This window comes from Microcaecilia unicolor, chromosome 13, assembly GCF_901765095.1.
Source record: "Microcaecilia unicolor chromosome 13, aMicUni1.1, whole genome shotgun sequence".
NCBI classification, from domain to species: domain Eukaryota; kingdom Metazoa; phylum Chordata; class Amphibia; order Gymnophiona; family Siphonopidae; genus Microcaecilia; species Microcaecilia unicolor.
Window position 1 is genome coordinate 31,704,611 of NC_044043.1, and position 18,172 is coordinate 31,722,782.

The 18,172-nt window shown below is 45.3% G+C and overlaps 1 protein-coding gene across 2 annotated transcripts in view; it reads left to right on the forward strand.

Moving 5' to 3' along the window:
• LOC115456489 (S-adenosyl-L-methionine-dependent tRNA 4-demethylwyosine synthase-like) overlaps positions 1-18,172 on the forward strand; it is a 347,580-nt gene that overhangs the window by 232,330 nt on the left and 97,078 nt on the right. The window lies entirely within an intron of this gene.

Below are 18,172 nucleotides of genomic sequence, written 5' to 3' on the forward strand. Positions count from 1 at the left end.
AAGTTTTTTTATCTTCTATGTTATCCATCAGCAAAGGGTATTTGGGGAAAATTTCTTATTATTCCAGGCTCTCAAAATTTGGAATAATTTGCCATCTAATATTAGATTGCAACAGTGGTTCCCAAACCTGATCCTAGAGGCATCCCAGCCAGTCAGGTTTTCAGGATACCCACAATGAATATTCATAAGAGAGATTTGTATGCACTGCCTCCACTGCATGCAGATCTCTCTCATGAATATATTCATTGTGGATATACTGAAAACCCGACTGGCTAGGGTGCCTCCAGGACCAGGTTTGGGAACCACTGGATTATAACCTTCTTATATTCCTTTACATCTGCAATTGAAAACTTTAATTTGATGCATTTTAATTATCTGAAATTATCTTTGTTATTTGTGTATTTATAAATACTGTTGTACCTAATAATTTATGTCTTCCCAGCTTTTTTTTTCTGTCTTCTTATTGTATGTGATCTTCCTTGGATCCATTGGGGAGTGGGTGAAATATAAATTTGAAGATTAGATATTTCTTTCCTACATATATAAGTCCAGTCATAGCAGCTCTGGCTGCCATACTTCAGGTCTCCTTCTGAACCTCAGCAATGGCTCAGAAAAAGCTTTTAATAAGAGTATTTGGATCACATTCAGTACAACTGATATGAGGTTTGGTCAGCCTGATACTCACCTTTCCCATTGTGTTCATGCTTCCAGAATGACCACTGGTATCTGTGGTAAATTAAGGTATTGGTTTCTTTAAAATATGAGATGTTTTCAAATTTGACTGTCTACTGTCTTTTTGGATTCTTGCATTATAGCAGTCATTTCGCTCAGATCACTGCTCTGAGTTGAAATTGAATTTGTAAGCAAGTGCCATGAACTAACTTTGAAAATCCTGCATGTTTACTTAGCTGCAAATTGCTCCCTGCTTGATGTTTCGTAGCTTGATACCTTTATAGAATACATAAAGTGCCTGAAAAAAAATAATTTTTTAAGAATTTAGAAAAGGAAGGATAAGTAGTAAGGCTTGGAAAAGTCCAACATAGGACTAGTACAGGTGTTCTCAACTCAGTCCTCGGGACACACCAAGCCAGTCAGGTTTCAGGATATCCACAGTGAATATGTATGAGATTGATTTGTATACAGTGGAGATTTGCACTGCCTATCTCATGCATATTCATTGTGGGTATCCTGAAAACCTGACTGACTTGGTGTGTCCCGAGGACTGGGTTGAGAACCTCCTGGTCTAGTAGGATTCACATTGAGAGGTTTCATATTGTGAAATGAAGGCCACAAATCCAACTATCACCTCGCTTCTAAGTAACTGTTGGGAATTTAAAGTGCAAGCTGCATTCCCTGGGTTCTGTATAGGTATATATTTTTTAAAGAAGTTTTTATCTGTAGGTATTCCTCAGGATGAGCACACATAGATCACGAAGGGAGTCATTTGCTAATAATTGGCACATGGCAACACGGTTATGCCACACCATCTGCCACAGGGCCCATTTTATGCAATGAGCCCTTCAGCAGATAATTGCGCGATAGTGGCATTAGTGCATGCTAACCATTAGCAAATAACTACTTAAAACAGGAGTGTGAAGCATACAGCTCGCAGGTTGTTTCCAGCTTAATGAGCTTATCTAGGCCACAGGAAAGAGTCTCACAGCAGCATAGCACTCAGTGTCCTGTGGCTGCAGAGCAAACACCCCCCACCCCAGCAACTCACGGTTCATTCCTATGGCATAGCATATAGCAAAGATACCAGGCTGCAGGTAGGCTCCTTCCAGCAATCTCTAGCCCTCGTGTGCTCCAGAGCTAGAAGAGAGAGGTTCCTACTGAATCACATATCCAAATGCAAGCAGTGTTCCTCTGAAGAAAGCACGCAGCTAGGCACAGTTCCTAAGCAGCTGCACACATTGCTCCTCTTGCATATACACTGCTCTTGGGACATTTTGCTGCTTGTGTCACTGCTGCTCATTCTCTCCTCTGTCTGTATCGTGAATATGCTCAAAACTAATGGGCAGCTGCAGCTCTAATGCTGATCTCACAATGAATGAGATCAGCATCAGAGCTGGGCTTTCCTGCAACTTTTGAAGATACCTGCAGGACCAGCCCTATGGTTACCTGGGAGCATTGTCTTGTACAGGGCCCCACTCCTCTCCCCACCAGCCGACCACAATGCTGTCAGTGTCAGCCAGGAGAGTTACTGTACCACCCCAGACTTGTGATCCAGGGACGCCACTGAGTGAGTGACTTTGTTCCTCCTTCCCACAGCATCAGCCAAGGGAGGACGGTAAGGGAAACATGCAGGACACCATGGGGGAGGGGGTGAAGGCAGAAATGTAGGAGACCATGGGGAGGGAAGAAGGAGAGAAACACTTGAATATAACCCCCTGGTTTATACTCGAGTTAGCAGTTTTCCCCCTTTTTTGGGTAGGGGAGGGGAACTATTATCTGGGTTATACTCGGATAGTTTTATGTTTGAGTATATAAAGTAAGTTCCTTCAAAATGTCACCGTTGAATACTATTTCTTGCACGGGTTTCTTTAATTTATTTATTTATTTCTGCTTGTTATACTGCCATATGACCTGTTCCGCTTCAAAGCGGTTTACGATACAATAAAATAAGGTGGTTTACAATACAATAAAATGAGAGAGGAGAAGATAAGTACATAAGTATTGCCATACTGGGAAAGACCAAAGGTCCATCGAGCCCAGCATCCTGTTTCCAACAGTGGCCAATCCAGGTCACAAATACCCGGCAAGATCCCAAAAATGTACAAAACATTCTATACTGCTTATCCCAGAAATAGATGGAGAGAAGAAAGAAGAAGGAAAACAAAACAACAATCTAGTGAAAATCTTACAGCCTCATCAGTAAAGATTGAAGCAAAGAATTCATTTAGTATCTCCACTTGTTCTCTCTGAATTCCCCCTTTACCCCTTGATTATCATCACTGGCTTCTTACTTTAAATTTACTTGCAAAAAGCTTTTATTATGAGTTTTTGCCTCTAAAGCTTCTTTTCAAATTCTCTTTTACCTGCCTGATCAATGCTATGCATACAGTGAAGAGAAAGATCAACCACAGAAAGCGAGGGGACACTCTGTCCCTATGACCGTAGAGCACACAGACCGAAGACACAATAGTTCTTATGTATAGGCATTTTATTAGATATGCACCAAAGACTTGACACAGCAGCTGTGTTTCGGCGCTTAGGCTCCTGCCTCAGGAATCTGAAAATATGGTGTGCAATAGGATATGTTGTACCTCCGATGTTATACACGAGAAAGCACAACTCAATTCCTAATCATAGAGAGCATACGATTCTAAAGAAAATTGTTGAAAGTGTATTGCAAATAATGAGCCAGTGCGTATGTACCCCCCCCCCCCCCCCCTCTATTTTCTTCATTTGGATCAAACTTTCCATTTTTAATAAGATGCTCTTTTTATAGCTTCTTTTGCCTCTTCTTTTATCCATGCAGGCAGTCATTTGACTTTACCTTCTGCTTTTTTTTAATGCATGGACTACGTTTGGTCTGAACTTCCAAGATGGTACGTTTGAGTAATATCCATAACAGGAAAAAGGAGGAAAGCAGTAGTTTCAGAAAACTTCAAATCAAAGGAGAAGGGGTGGAAGGCAAGAAAAAGGTATTCGAGGATGAAAAGCCAGAATCAAATTTAGAAATCCAGTGCTTCTAAAGATTGTCCATGCACCTTGTTTATTTTGGAGAATAAAGTTCTTTAGAAGCTTTAGACTTCTGTATTTGATTCTGGCTTTTCATCCTGGAACAACGTTTTGAGTAATATCTTTGCCTGATGTAAGCTCTTAACTTTTGCAGCTGGTTCTTTTATTTAATTTTATTTTAACCATTTTTCTCATTTAATCATAGTCTCCCTTTTGAAAGTTGAATGCTAGTGCAGTAGTTTTCATTAAGGACCTTCCTAAAAATTTATTCGTACTATGATCAGTATTTTCAAGTAGTCCCATCGTTCCCTCTCATATCAAATCCTACATTGCTCTAAGACTCGGGGTTAAAATAGCTCCCCATCTTGCCAGTTCTGGGACCAGCTGTCCTATGAAACATATGAATGGCTTCTAATGTATACAAATTATCTCATGCAAATTCGTTGTTGATATCTTCAAACCCTGAATGACTGACTGACTGACTAGGGTTTTCAGGATAGGTTTTTAAATTGTAAGGATAGCAGTGGTTTTAATAATGAGTGGGCTAGAACCTTGCCTCTAGACTAAGAATTGTATTAATGTATTTTTTTTATGTATTGAGCACTCATAAGATTGTAACCGCCCCATTGTTCCATGTAAGCCACATTGAACCTACCATTAGGTGGGAAAATGTGGGATGGAAATGCAATACATAAATAAGAATATGAGAATAGCCATACTGGGTTGTACCAATGGCCCATCCAGCCCAGTATCCTGTTTCCAACAAGTGGTCAATTCAGGTCACAAGTACCTGGCAGAAACCTAAATAGTAGCAACATTCCATGCTACCAATACCAGGGCAAGCAGAGGTTTCCCCATGTCTATCCCAACAGCAGATTATGGGCTTTTCCTCCAAACCTTTTTTAAACCCTGATACACTAACCTTTGATGGAGCAGAAATTGTGCTATTTAAATATTCAGATTAGACTAGGCTTGGGAAGCCCTGCCTTGGTCAATGATTTGAAAGTCTAAGACACAGCTGAAGACTCTTAAATAAAATCAGAGCATTTATGTACGCATAATCCCAGGTCTGCAATTCATTACATGATTGAACCTTAGAAAATATTATGGTTCTGGCAGCTAAAGTTGCTTTGTCCTGTTTTGCTTCTTTTACTGTACTAGTTAAGTCCTGGCCTTATAATGCCCAGTACTGGGAGCCAGTAGGAACATTAAATAATCATACTATTTAGCCCTTTTAGGCTGTAATTTTAAATGGTTTTCTTTTTGAAGAGTTGGATTATTATGTTCCCCTAGAGCTGGTCTTTATCAATATTTTAAATGAATAGCTGTAAGCACAAAAGGAGAACGTTTTTGAGATTACATGCCATTTACAGAACCTCTTTTTATCATGTTCTAACACTACCTCAAGGGTTGAGGACTTGTTTGACAGCTGATTTTTGAACAGACTGCAATTTAAGGTTAATGAAGCAGAAATGCCTGACTGCTATTTTGTTATGGAGTGTTATTTATTTAGACATATCTAAAAATAAAAACCTCTTTTTTGGGCTCTGTAGGTTAATCAGTTGTTTTGAACAGGTGGAAAGCCATCAGAAGCACTCACATTTTTTGTATTCTGTGGATGTCAGGTATGCATCATTAAGTGCATCTCTAGTCCAGTCAATAGCCATGTTTATTTCACCTAGTTTCACCTGCCAGTTTGCTAAACAGACGTTTCCTGAAATAAAAATGCTGGATCAGTGGTAGGGAGTAATTTATCTATTTTATTTATTAGTACATTTGTTATATCGTCAAATCGTCAAGGCGGTTTACAATCCTAAAACTTAAGCTGAAAAGGTCAGACGGACAAATACTGACAAGACAAGGAGGAAGCAAGAGGGTTAAGTAGTGAAAAGCAGCACAACAATAAACCTCTAGGTTATAGTGGTTATACATACACTACAGTGTCAATTATTTGACGTAAATGGGACTGATCCATTGTTGGATTATACACTAAACAATGGTAACCCTTCAAACAATACATAAACAATGACATAGAGTTCCCGATTTTCAAAAATTCTGTATTAACACTATAGCACATTCTGCAGCATGACTGGAGTGCTAAAAACATACTGTAATGACTGTACTATGCCGTAAAATAAGACCAATGCAGAACTGTAAAAACACATTCCATATCATCAAGCTGATCAATCCATAGACTGGTGGGTTGTGTCCATCTACCAGCAGGTGGAGATAGAGAGCAAACTTTTGCCTCCCTATATGTGGTCATGTGCTGCCGGAAACTCCTCAGTATGTTCTCTATCTCAGCAGGTGGTGGTCACACACAGCAGCAGCTCTGGCTAGGCCTCCAAGCCTAATCCTTAGGTTTTGTTGAGGCCTGGGGTTGAGGGCTCTTTTGAGCAAGTGCAAACCTGGTGGTGCCAGGTCCCTCCTTTTCTCCCCCCTCCCGCTGGCTCCGTTTAAAAAAAAAAAAAATTTTAAACGTCCTTAAAGGCGTTTATTTCGACGTTTATTTAAACGTTCATTGCAGCTACTCACTGGGACACCAGTTCGTTACAGCTCGGAGCGGCAAGCAGGTAATTTTTACCTTTTTATAGCGGGCAGGGGGTTCCCCGATTCTTCTCCTCGTGGCATATGGCGTCGGAGGGCGAGGGCGCAAAGGGTCGCTCCCCGGATCGCTTGAGCGCTTCTAGAGGGGATGCGGGGGTCTTACAGCCTGATTCGCCCTTGTTGGGTGACAGTTTCGTGACCGATGAATGTCCCGGTCCTTCCTCCGGCGTGGCGGTTTTTCCCGCCATAAACGCCCATCCCCCGCTCCTCGCCTCCGCCATCTTGGCCGGCCACACGGCTCGGACGGCTTCTTCGGGGCCGCCCTTGAGGTTGGAGACATTAATGCCATGAACGCCCTTAATTTGGGCGAGGGCACAAAGCGGCTAAAGTAAGCGCCGCTCTTCCCGCGCGGCTCCTTCGCGGAGTGTCGCGCCGGACGCCATTTTGGATGCGCAGCATGTTTCTCCCCCGCTCTTGCGAGCGCCGGTTGAGGGTGCGTCTAGGGCTGTTGCCCAGGCTGCGGAAGTGCACAGTCTGGGGGGTTTCTCCCCCGAGTTTGTTTTGCTGCTGCATCAGGCTTTCCTCATGCACAACGCTGCCCCTGCTCCCTCTTCTGATAAAGAGGTTGAGGTTCCCAGAGGTAAACGCCCTCGGGTTGATTTCCAGGCCTTGGAGGACTGTGTCTCCTCCGATGTAGATGAGGGCAGCGTGTCTGAGGTCTCCCAACGGTCCTTTGCGGATTCCTTGGAGGAGACGGATCCCCGCTCGGATGGAGCGGATGACCCCTCTGCAGCGCGTTTAGCCCAGAGGATTTGCCCAACCTGTTAGTGCAGGCCATGGGCATTTTGAAGATTTCCTCTCCGGAGGACGTCTCTCCCTCAGCCCCTGTTGGCTCTGCCATTATGCTGGGGACGAAGCGCCCGCCTAGAACCTTCCACGTGCATGATGCCATGCACACCTTAATTTCGGCTCAATGGGATGTCCCGAAAGCGAGCCTCAAGGTGGCTAGGGCTATGTCCCGCCTCTATCCTTTACCTGAAAGTGAACGTGAGGCCTATCTGTGGCCTACTGTGGATTCTTTAATCACTGCGGTGACTAAGAAAACGGCTTTGCCGGTGGAAGGTGGCACGGCCCTAAAGGACGCCCAAGACAGAAGATTGGAGGCGGCCTTAAGGTCGTCCTTTGAGGCAACTGCTTTAAGTTTGCAGGCCTCGGTTTGCGGTTCCTATGTGGCCAGGGCGTGCCTGACTATGGTGCAGCGGGCTTCCCCCTCGGATCATTCCTTGAGGGTTGATTGGCCGGCCCTGGAATCGGGCCTAGCCTATTTGGCAGACTTGCTGTATGATGTCTTGAGAGCCTCAGCTAAAGGCATGGCTCAGACAGTCTCTGCGCGGCGGTGGCTTTGGCTGAAACATTGGTCTGCTGACCACGCCTCTAAATCCCGCCTGGCTAGATTGCCTTTTAAAGGCAAGCTGCTCTTTGGGGTCGAGCTGGACAAAATCGTGACCGATCTCGGCACGTCTAAGGGCAGAAGTTACCAGAGGTCAGGGCTCGGGCTAGTACTCGTCCCGGTACCTCCAGAGGACGGTTTCAGGAAGCCCGTCGGTACCGCCCGGGCAGGTCGGGCTCCTCTGCCCCCTCTTCCTTCAAGAGGTTTTTCTCCCCCAAGCAGCATTCATTTCGCAGAGACCGCCGTCCCGGAGGTGCTCCCTCCGGTCCTCCCCCAGGGTCTCGTACCCAGTGACGGGGCCTTGGTCCACGCCCCAGTGCAGATTGGAGGACGGCTGTCCTCGTTTCTGGGTGAGCGGACCACAGTAACTTCACAAGCTTGGGTGCTGGAAGTCATCAGAGACGGCTACAAGCTAGAGTTCTGCCGACCCTTAAGAGACGGGTTTGTACTCTCTCCCTGCAAGTCTCCGGTCAAAGCTGTGGCAGTGCAGCAGACCTTGGACACCCTGATCCGCCTGGGTGCGGTCGTTCCGGTGCCAAAAAATCAGATTGGCAAGGGACGTTACTCCATTTACTTTGTGGTACCAAAGAAAGGAGATTCTGTCCGGCCTATCCTCGACCTCAAAGGGGTCAATCGGGCCTTGAAAGTGGAGACTCTCCGCTCTGTTATAGCGGCAGTGAAGGCAGGAGAGTTCTTGGCTTCCTTGGGCATCTAGGAAGCGTACCTGCATATTCCCATCTGGCCTCCTCTCCAACGCTTTCTGCGTTTTACAGTCCTGAGACGACACTTCCAGTTCAGAGCCCTCCCTTTCGGGTTGGCTACTGCTCCGCGGACCTTTTCCAAAGTAATGGGGGTCATAGAGGCCTTCCTGCTAAAGGAAGAAGTACAAGTCCATCCTTATCTGGACGACTGGTTGATCCGAGCCCCCTCTTATGCAGAGTGCGGCAAGCTATGGACCGGGTAGTTGCTCTTTTGAGCTCCCTAGGATGGATCATCAACTGGAAGAAGAGCCAGCTGCGCCCGACTCAGTCCCTGGAGTATCTGGGAGTTCGATTCGACACCCAAGTGGGCAGAGTGTTCCTGCCAGACAATCGGATTGTCAAGCTTCAGGCTCAGGTGGACTAGTTCCTAGTAGCCTCTCCTATTCGGGCTTCGGACTACGTGCAGCTGTTGGGCTCTATGACGGCCATGATGGAAGTAGTGCCCTGAGCCAGGGCTCATATGAGACCACTACAGCTATCTCTGCTGTTGCGCTGGACTCCGATGTCGGAGGATTATGCTGTGCGCCTTCCCTTGGACCCAGCAGTGCGCAAGGCGCTGAGCTGGTGGACGCAGACAGTCAAGTTGTCTGCAGGAATGCCTCTGGTGACCCCGGAGTGGATTGTCGTCACGACAGACGCCTCTTTGATGGGCTGGGGAGCCCAATGCTTGGGAAGGACAGCGCAGGGGCTCTGGTCTCCTGCAGAGGCAAGTGGTCTATCAACCTCCTGGAACTCAGAGCCATTCGGTTGGTGTTTTGGAGTTCATCCCGGTACTGGTGTTGAAGCCTGTACGGGTCCTGTCGGACAATGCCACGGCTGTGGCTTATATCAACCGCCAGGGAGGTACCAAGAGCGCCCCTCTAGCCAAGGAGGCTATGAGTCTATGCCAGTGGGCGGAAGCGAACCTGGAGCAGCTTTCAGCGGCCCACATTGCCGGAGTCATGAATGTCAAGGCGGACTTTCTCAGTCGCCATACCTTGGAGCCCGGAGAGTGGCAACTATCTGCTCAGGCGTTCTTGGACATCACGAAGCGCTGGGGCCAGCCGAGCCTAGATCTGTTGGCGTCATCGGCCAATTGCCAAGTGCCGCGCTTTTTCAGCAGAGGACGGGACCCTCGATCCCTGGGAGTAGATGCTCTTCTCCAACAGTGGCCGACACAAGAGCTTCTCTATGTGTTCCCGCCCTGGCCCATGTTGGGCAGGGTGCTAGACCGGGTGGCAAAGCATCCCGGCAGGGTAATCCTGGTGGGTCCGGATTGGCCCAGACGTCCCTGGTATGCGGACTTGATCAGGCTCTCAGTCGACGATCCTCTGCGGCTCTCAGTGGAGCAGGGCCTGTTACATCAGGGTCCCGTGGTGATGGAGGATCCCTCCCCCTTTGGTCTTACGGCCTGGCTATTGAGCGGCAGCGTCTGAGGAAGAAGGGCTTCTCAGACAAGGTCATTGCCACTATGCTAAGAGTGAGGAAGCGCTCTACTTCTACTGCTTACGCCAGGGTTTGGCGTATCTTTGCAGCGTGGTGTGAAGCAGGCTCACTTTCTCCCTTCACTGCTCCAATTTCTTCAGTGTTGGCGTTCCTGCAAGAAGGTCTGGAGAAAGGCCTGTCGCTCAGTTCCCTTAAAGTCCAGGTAGCGGCTCTGGCTTGCTTCAGGGGCCGCCTGAAGGGTGCTTCCCTGGCTTCGCAGCCAGATGTGGTGCGCTTTCTCAAGGGAGTTAATCACCTGCGCCCTCCTCTGCACTCAGTGGTGCCTGCGTGGAATCTCAACCTGGTGTTAAGAGCCTTGCAGAAGCCGCCTTTTGAACCCTTGTCGAGGGCATCTCTGAAAGACCTGACGTTGAAAGCAGTCTTTTTGGTGGCTATCACTTCAGCCAGAAGAGTTTCCGAGCTCCAGGCGCTCTCATGTCGAGAGCCTTTTCTGCAGTTCACTGAGCAGGAGTGACTATTCGCACAGTGCCTTCCTTCCTGCCCAAGATTGTTTCTCGCTTCCATGTGAATCAGCAGCTCTGTCTCCCTTCCTTTCGTAGGGAGGACTACCCAGAGGAGTACTCTGCTCTTAAATATCTGGATGTGAGACGAGTCATCATCAGATACTTGGAAGTGACCAATGATTTCCGGAAATCGGATCATCTGTTTGTCCTGTTTACAGGTCCTCGTAAGGGTCTGCAGGCTGCTAAGCCTACAGTGGCAAGATGGGTCAAGGAAGCCATTGCAGCGGCTTATGTGGCCGCAGGGAAGGTGCCGCCTATCCAGCTGAAGGCTCACTCCACGAGAGCTCAGGCGACCTCGATGGCAGAGGCCGGGTCCGTCTCCTTGGAAGAGATATGCAAGGCGGCAACTTGGGCTTCGGCTCATACATTCTCCAAGCATTACCGTTTGACTGTGGCTGCACGGGCGGAGGCCCGGTTTGGAGCTTCAGTGTTGAGGTCAGGGATTTCAATGTCCCGCCCTGGGTGAGTACTGCTTCGGTACATCCCACCAGTCTATGGATTGATCAGCTTGATGATATGGAAGGTAAAATTATGTATAATCATACCTGATAATTTTCTTTCCATTAATCATAGCTGATCAATCCATAGCCCCTCCCAGATATCTGTACTGTTTTTATTCTGGTTGCATTTCAGGTTCAAGTTTAGTCTTCAGTTTCTTCAGAAAGACTTCGTGTTCAAGTTTTTTCACTTGGATTCTTCAAGAGTTGAGACGAGTTTGTGTTACAGTGAGCTGCTGCATTCCTCTCCCCTCCGTTTTACGGGGCTGGATTGAGACATAAATTCTGCCGGCACTCCCTCCCGCTTCGTGCGGCTGTAGGGCAGCTTTGTACCCTTCCCGCTTCGGCGGTGTTAGGGTCAGTCAGCTCCTCCCGCGGTTGCGGTTGCAGGATAAGCCAGATCCCCCCGCATCGGCGGGTGTGGTGTCCCTCCCCCGCTCCGCGGGGATGAGCTGGACGGATTCCCCTCCCCCACTTGTGTGGGGATGAGCTGGGTTAATTCCCCTCCCCCGTTTCGGCGGTGGTGAGCTGGGCAGAGTGTCCCTTCGTGGGTGTAATTCTCTAAGTGCTGAGTCCTGCGGATGGAGCTTTGATATCGACATACTGAGGAGTTTCCGGCAGCACATGACCACATATAGGGAGGCAAAAGTTTGCTCTCTATCTCCACCTGCTGGTAGATGGACACAACCCACCAGTCTATGGATTGATCAGCTATGATTAATGGAAAGAAAATTATCAGGTATGATTATACATAATTTTACCATCATAACTACTGTATATGTAATAGCAATGCAACTGTTAAACATAAATTATAGGGCTGTGCATCGATTAAAATGTTTAATAGTGCCCCCTCACATTTCCTTCTGTACAGTGCAATATATAGACAGCAGATGTAAATTGTCAAAACTGACATTTTTTTAATTACTAAACTGCAAATAAAATAATTTATCTCACCTTTGTTGTCTGGTGAATTTTAAAATCTTTCTAATTATATTTTTTCACGGGCTTTGGTTCTGCTTCCATGTGCTCTGTTTCCTGGACCTCCTGTCTATTCACTCTCTTTTTTTTTTTTTTTTTTCTCCTCCTTCACTTCCTGCCCTTTATCCATATTTACATTCCGCTTTCGTCCATTTTTCTTCCTCCTTCTCAAATCTAGTTTCCATCTCTTCGCTTCCCTTCATGGACACCATCTCCTCTCGTCTCTCTTCACTCGCCTTCCCCTTTAGGAACATTAATTAATCTTAAATTCTGACGCCTGTCAGCATTTTCCAGGTTTTCCATTTTATTGCAGGTATTCACAATGTCTTTCATCCTTTAGTTTCTAGGGCTTGAAACTTTGTCTCTATATGTTCAGTCTTATTTTCCAAAATGTTAACTTGTTTTCTCAATTACTGCATTCTAGATATTATTAAGCTGCAGTGTGAAGATAGACTGTATCTGAGCTCCCAGTGATATTTGAAGAGATGAAATAGCCTCCAATATCAATTCTAAATTAAAGACAGATGGTCTCCGCAACAGAGTCAGTTCAATCCTAGGCCTCATCAAAGCTAATAAAATACCTGTGGCTCCAGAAGTGACTGTCTCCTGCAACCAAACCTCTTTAGACTGCAAAAGTTCTTGCTTAGCTGGTTCTTTCACAGTTGTCCCCTGTGTCACAGCAGCCACAGGTTCTTATCCCTCTCCCTTTATGCGTCTCTGGCGTAAACTTTCTCAGTGCTACTCAACTCAGCGCCTTCTCTTGCTAGTGTTGTTGGTGTGGCTGTGCCGGCGAACTCCGTTCATCTGGAGACAAGCTGACCACCTTGAGGGAGGAGAAACCAACTTCCACCCCATTGCCTTCTCCAGCCAAATTGTGCTCCAGAGTTTAAGGTCCCGGGCCACGCACCACGAACACATCCATCGATCCAGGTAAAGAGGCATTAGGTCTGGGTTCCTCTGAGAAAACCCAGGCCTTAGATTAACTTTTCACTATTGAGAACAGGACCTAGGGCAAAGCGTTTCATGGAGCAAGTCAGCAAACTGCCGTCTTAAGTAAGCTCCCCCCTCCCCCGCATCAGCTCATTGTGAATGCTGCTTTCTCCCTTTCTTCAGGTGACAGTAGACCATAAGCTGAATTTAGCATGATGAATTTGAAGAGCTGTCAGCTCTTCTGTGGCATTCTGTACATACTGTTCTACATTCAGGTACCTCATTCCAAACCCTATGAGGAAAGACCAGACTTCTCGTGTACCAGCACTGTCATGTTATTAAATTCTTCTGAATACTTGACAGATTAGTTCAAATATAAAACAAATTGCACCTAGTTAATTAAAGGCTTTCCTGACTCAGTATTAAGTTTACAATTTAATCATTTTGAGGCAGAATGCAGGTAGGACCACATGTATGTATTCAATGGTAATTCAATCTATGCACCTCTTATAGCTGGTTTAATTAGTCATAGAAGCATGCAGTATGGAAATTGTTCTGAAGTAGTGACTGCATATACCGTGTTTCCTCGAAAATAAGACACTGTCTTATATTAATTTTTGCTCCCCAAGACGCGCTAGGTCATATTTTCAGGGGATGTCTTTATTTTTCGGGGAAACATTAGGGTCGCCGGGCCCCCCCTCCACCTGCCCTCCGTCGCTCCCGGCCGGAACTAACCTTAAATGCCTCCTTTCACCTTCGCACTCGCAGCAAGCAGTAACGTCTGCGAGGGCGGGGCACGGAAGGAAGGAGAGGTCTGCCCTGCTGCTGCTTGCTGCGAAGGTGAAAGGAGGCGCTTCAGGTTAGTTCCGGTAGCGACGGAGGGCAGGTGGAGGGGGGGCACGGCGATCTTGGGTGGGGGGGGCGACCTCGGGTGGGGGCGGTGGTCTTGTCCGGCTCTCGGCGGCCCTTCTTCAAAAGAAAAACTTTGCTAGGTCTTACTTTCGGGGGAGGCCTTAATTTACCAATTGCAGCAAAACCTCTACTAGGTCTTATTTTCGGGGGATGTCCTATTTTCGTGGAAACACGGTAACTATGCATTGTTACACTTCTTTAGTGAGGCAGCTTCAAACTTAAGTTAGAGGGCAACTGAATTTTGTTGTTGGTACCAAAAGTGGACCAAAATCCATGTCTGACCATGCTTTAGTTTTGATTGAAAGTGCCAGTGCATTTTGTGCTGAAACAAAACCTGACCCCCCCCCCCCCCCCACATGACCACTCTCTTCCCACTGCCCTCCCACAACCCAAAGGCCTGCCTTTAGAAGCCCTGGTAGTCTAGTGGCCTCTTTGGGCCAGCAATAATCTCGAGTCACTCTTGCCCATGCTGGTTCCACAGTCAAAATGGCTGCTCCATGACAGCCTTTTTGAGATAGGAATCAGCATGGGCAGGAGTAACTGGGGATTGCTCCTGCCCTTGTCACTTTCAATCTCAAAATGGCTGCTGCATCTCATGAAGCTACCATAGGAAATCATAGTAGCCATTTTGACTGAGGAGCCAGCATGGGCAGGAGCAACTCGGGATCACTTGTGCCCTGAAGAGGTCACTAGATCCCCAAAGATATCACTAGACCATCAGGTCTTCTAAAGGTAGACCTGAGGAGGGCCTTTGGGTGGTGGGAGGGCAAAGTTTGTCATTGAGTGGTGTTGGTGGCCCAGGGAACCTTCTGTCTGCCGGGGGGGGGGGGGGGGAGGGAGGGAAGTACAAGGGTTTTCTGCTTCGGTTTGGGCTGAAACTGAGAGGTAAATTTATGCTGCAGCAGTTTCAGCCAAAACTGAAAATCCTGTTTTCAGTCACCCTCTAATTCTGTTTTCTTTTTTGACCACCACCACACACTGAGTAGAAGATTTTAGCATATTGTCCACGATGACACCTAGATCTTATTTCTGGGTGGCAACTCCTAATGTGGGACCTAGTATCATGTAAGCCACATTGAGCCTGCAAAGAGGTGGGAAAATGTGGGATACAAATGCAATAAATAAATAAATAAAATAAATAAAAATGTAGCTATAATTTGAATTATTCTTCCCAGTATGCATCACTTTGCATTTGTCCACATTAAATTTCCGGTCTTCCAATTTAATAAGGTTCTCCTGTATTTTCTCAGTGTTCATGTGATTTAGCAACTCTGAATAGTTTTGTGTCATTTGCAGATTTAATCTGCTCATTTGCCATTTCCATTTAAAGATCATTTATAAATATGTTAAAAAGCACCGGTCTTAGAACTGATCTCTGGGGCACTCCGCTATTCATCTTTCTCCATTGAGAGATTCAGTTATTTAACTCTGTATTCTATCTTTTAACCAGTTACCAGTTCATATGCAGAACATTGCTTCGTCTCCCATGGCTGAATCCATTTTGACTCTGTTCTATAATTTTGTAAACTGCTTAGATATTTGGTTATGGGCAGTATATCAAATAGAAATGAACATGAACAAACTGTTGAACTAGGGGGCATTCCAAGGTTTTAGAGTCGGGAAATATTTTAACATTGCTTCAAAAATTGAAATTAAAATATTAATTATGGTTTACAAAGTTATTCATGCTACAGCCCCACTGTATTTACTCACCCATATTTCACAGTATATTCCTGACCAAGCGTTATGCTCTTCTGAGCAAGTGTTATTACAGATTCCTAATGAAGTTAGACTAGTGTAGGGAAGGTACAATTTATTGTACTTAGGGGAGAATTTGCCTCTGAGAATGAGTCTTGGGTATGTAATGGTTTATTGCAAAAATAAAATAGGTTAGTACTTAAAAAATGAGATCATTATTAGCAACAAAAGTTCTTGTAACAAACAAAGCTCCTGTATTATACAAAGTCAATATGAAAGCCTATTTTATATAGCACTTTGAGATGGGAATTGTGACATCTAGGACCAGACAGGGAAAATTCCTGTGGCATTTTACAAAAGGTTCTGTCAAATGTGGAGTCTCTTGTAAAATACCTAGAAAGATATACAGGACTGCATATATATTTGCTGGTATAACCAGTAGGAGCATCACTTTGCATTTGTCCACATTAAATTTCCGGTCTTCCAATTTAATAAGGTTCTCCTGTATTTTCTCAGTGTTCATGTGATTTAGCAACTCTGAATAGTTTTGTGTCATTTGCAGATTTAATCTGCTCATTTGCCATTTCCATTTAAAGATCATTTATAAATATGTTAAAAAGCACCGGTCTTAGAACTGATCTCTGGGGCACTCCGCTATTCATCTTTCTCCATTGAGAGATTCAGTTATTTAACTCTGTATTCTATCTTTTAACCAGTTACCAGTTCATATGCAGAACATTGCTTCGTCTCCCATGGCTGAATCCATTTTGACTCTGTTCTATAATTTTGTAAACTGCTTAGATATTTGGTTATGGGCAGTATATCAAATAGAAATGAACATGAACAAACTGTTGAACTAGGGGGCATTCCAAGGTTTTAGAGTCGGGAAATATTTTAACATTGCTTCAAAAATTGAAATTAAAATATTAATTATGGTTTACAAAGTTATTCATGCTACAGCCCCACTGTATTTACTCACCCATATTTCACAGTATATTCCTGACCAAGCGTTATGCTCTTCTGAGCAAGTGTTATTACAGATTCCTAATGAAGTTAGACTAGTGTAGGGAAGGTACAATTTATTGTACTTAGGGGAGAATTTGCCTCTGAGAATGAGTCTTGGGTATGTAATGGTTTATTGCAAAAATAAAATAGGTTAGTACTTAAAAAATGAGATCATTATTAGCAACAAAAGTTCTTGTAACAAACAAAGCTCCTGTATTATACAAAGTCAATATGAAAGCCTATTTTATATAGCACTTTGAGATGGGAATTGTGACATCTAGGACCAGACAGGGAAAATTCCTGTGGCATTTTACAAAAGGTTCTGTCAAATGTGGAGTCTCTTGTAAAATACCTAGAAAGATATACAGGACTGCATATATATTTGCTGGTATAACCAGTAGGAGCAGCACTTTTTAAAAGCACCACACGAGAAAAAAAATAGCATCCTACTCTTCCCTAATTTCCATACCTGCAGCTTTTTAAAATCCCTGATCCCAATAGCCAAGATACCCCTTCCCCCTCTGATCATAATTCTGACATCCTTCAGACCCCCCTCCCCATTCTCAACCCCTGCCCCTGGCAGACAGAAGCCTCTAATATCACCCCTGCCTCTTACCAAGAGTCTCCCTTGTGTCTAATGAGAACAGAAGCAATCCCCAGTCAGTCATGCCCCATTTCTGTTTGAGTTTAAAATGGAACTGGCCTACCCCTAGCAGTACTCTCACGGCACTGTAGGAGGTTGTGCTGCCCATCTTACATATTCCTCCCAGCATCCTCCAGGGTGACTTCAGATCCAACCCAAACCACTTGGACTTCCACTCCTGCTACCCTGTGCTGCTCCTAGATGCAGATGAGGCACCCGCAATGTTTTATCTCTACAGGTTGGTATTTTCGCTTCACTTTCTACATCCAGTGGCTCCACTACACTTTCTCTTTATGATGCTAATCCTATTCCCCATCTCATACCTTAAGACCATACCTTTCATTGTCTACTTTCATTACCTTATCAGCCATTATGTCTTTTACCTTTCTAGTTCTCAAGCTTCAATGTTTTTTTTCTTTCATTTGTCCATGTCCATTCTGTCTGAGCACATCTCATCTTTGTCACTGTCATCATGCCTTCCCTTTTTTCCTCATCACCACTGGGGATATCGGTACCAATCAAGGCTCTCCAAATCAACTCTGATCCCACCTGTGCAAGTCAGACTGTCATCCTCTTTCTCTCCCTTTTTTTATATGCTCTGTGGAATGTCTGCTCTATCTCCCAACAAGCTTGCCTACATTCACAACCTCTTTATTTCATACTCTACATCTTCTTGCTCTAACAGAGACCTGAAGCTTGTGCTTCAGTTGCTGCCCTCTGTCACAGAGGTTACCTTTTCTCCTATACATCTCAACTCCACCTCAGTCTCACACCTTTTCTTCCTTAGAAATTCACTCATTCCATTTATTTACTCCATTACCCCGCCGGGTAGCTGTCATGTATCAGGCCCCTGAAAAACCCCTCTCTTCCTTTTTAAATGACTTTGACTCCTAGCTTTCCTTCTATCTTAAACTATCCTTCCCTTCCCTCATCCTTGTAGACATTAACATTCATGCTAATAACCCCCTCTGACTCATGTCTTGAGTTTCTTGCTTTAACCTCATTCAATCTTCAGCTATGCTCCAGTATCCCTGTACTTGCCAGCATGACTACTACCTCGATCTTGTCTTCACCAACTG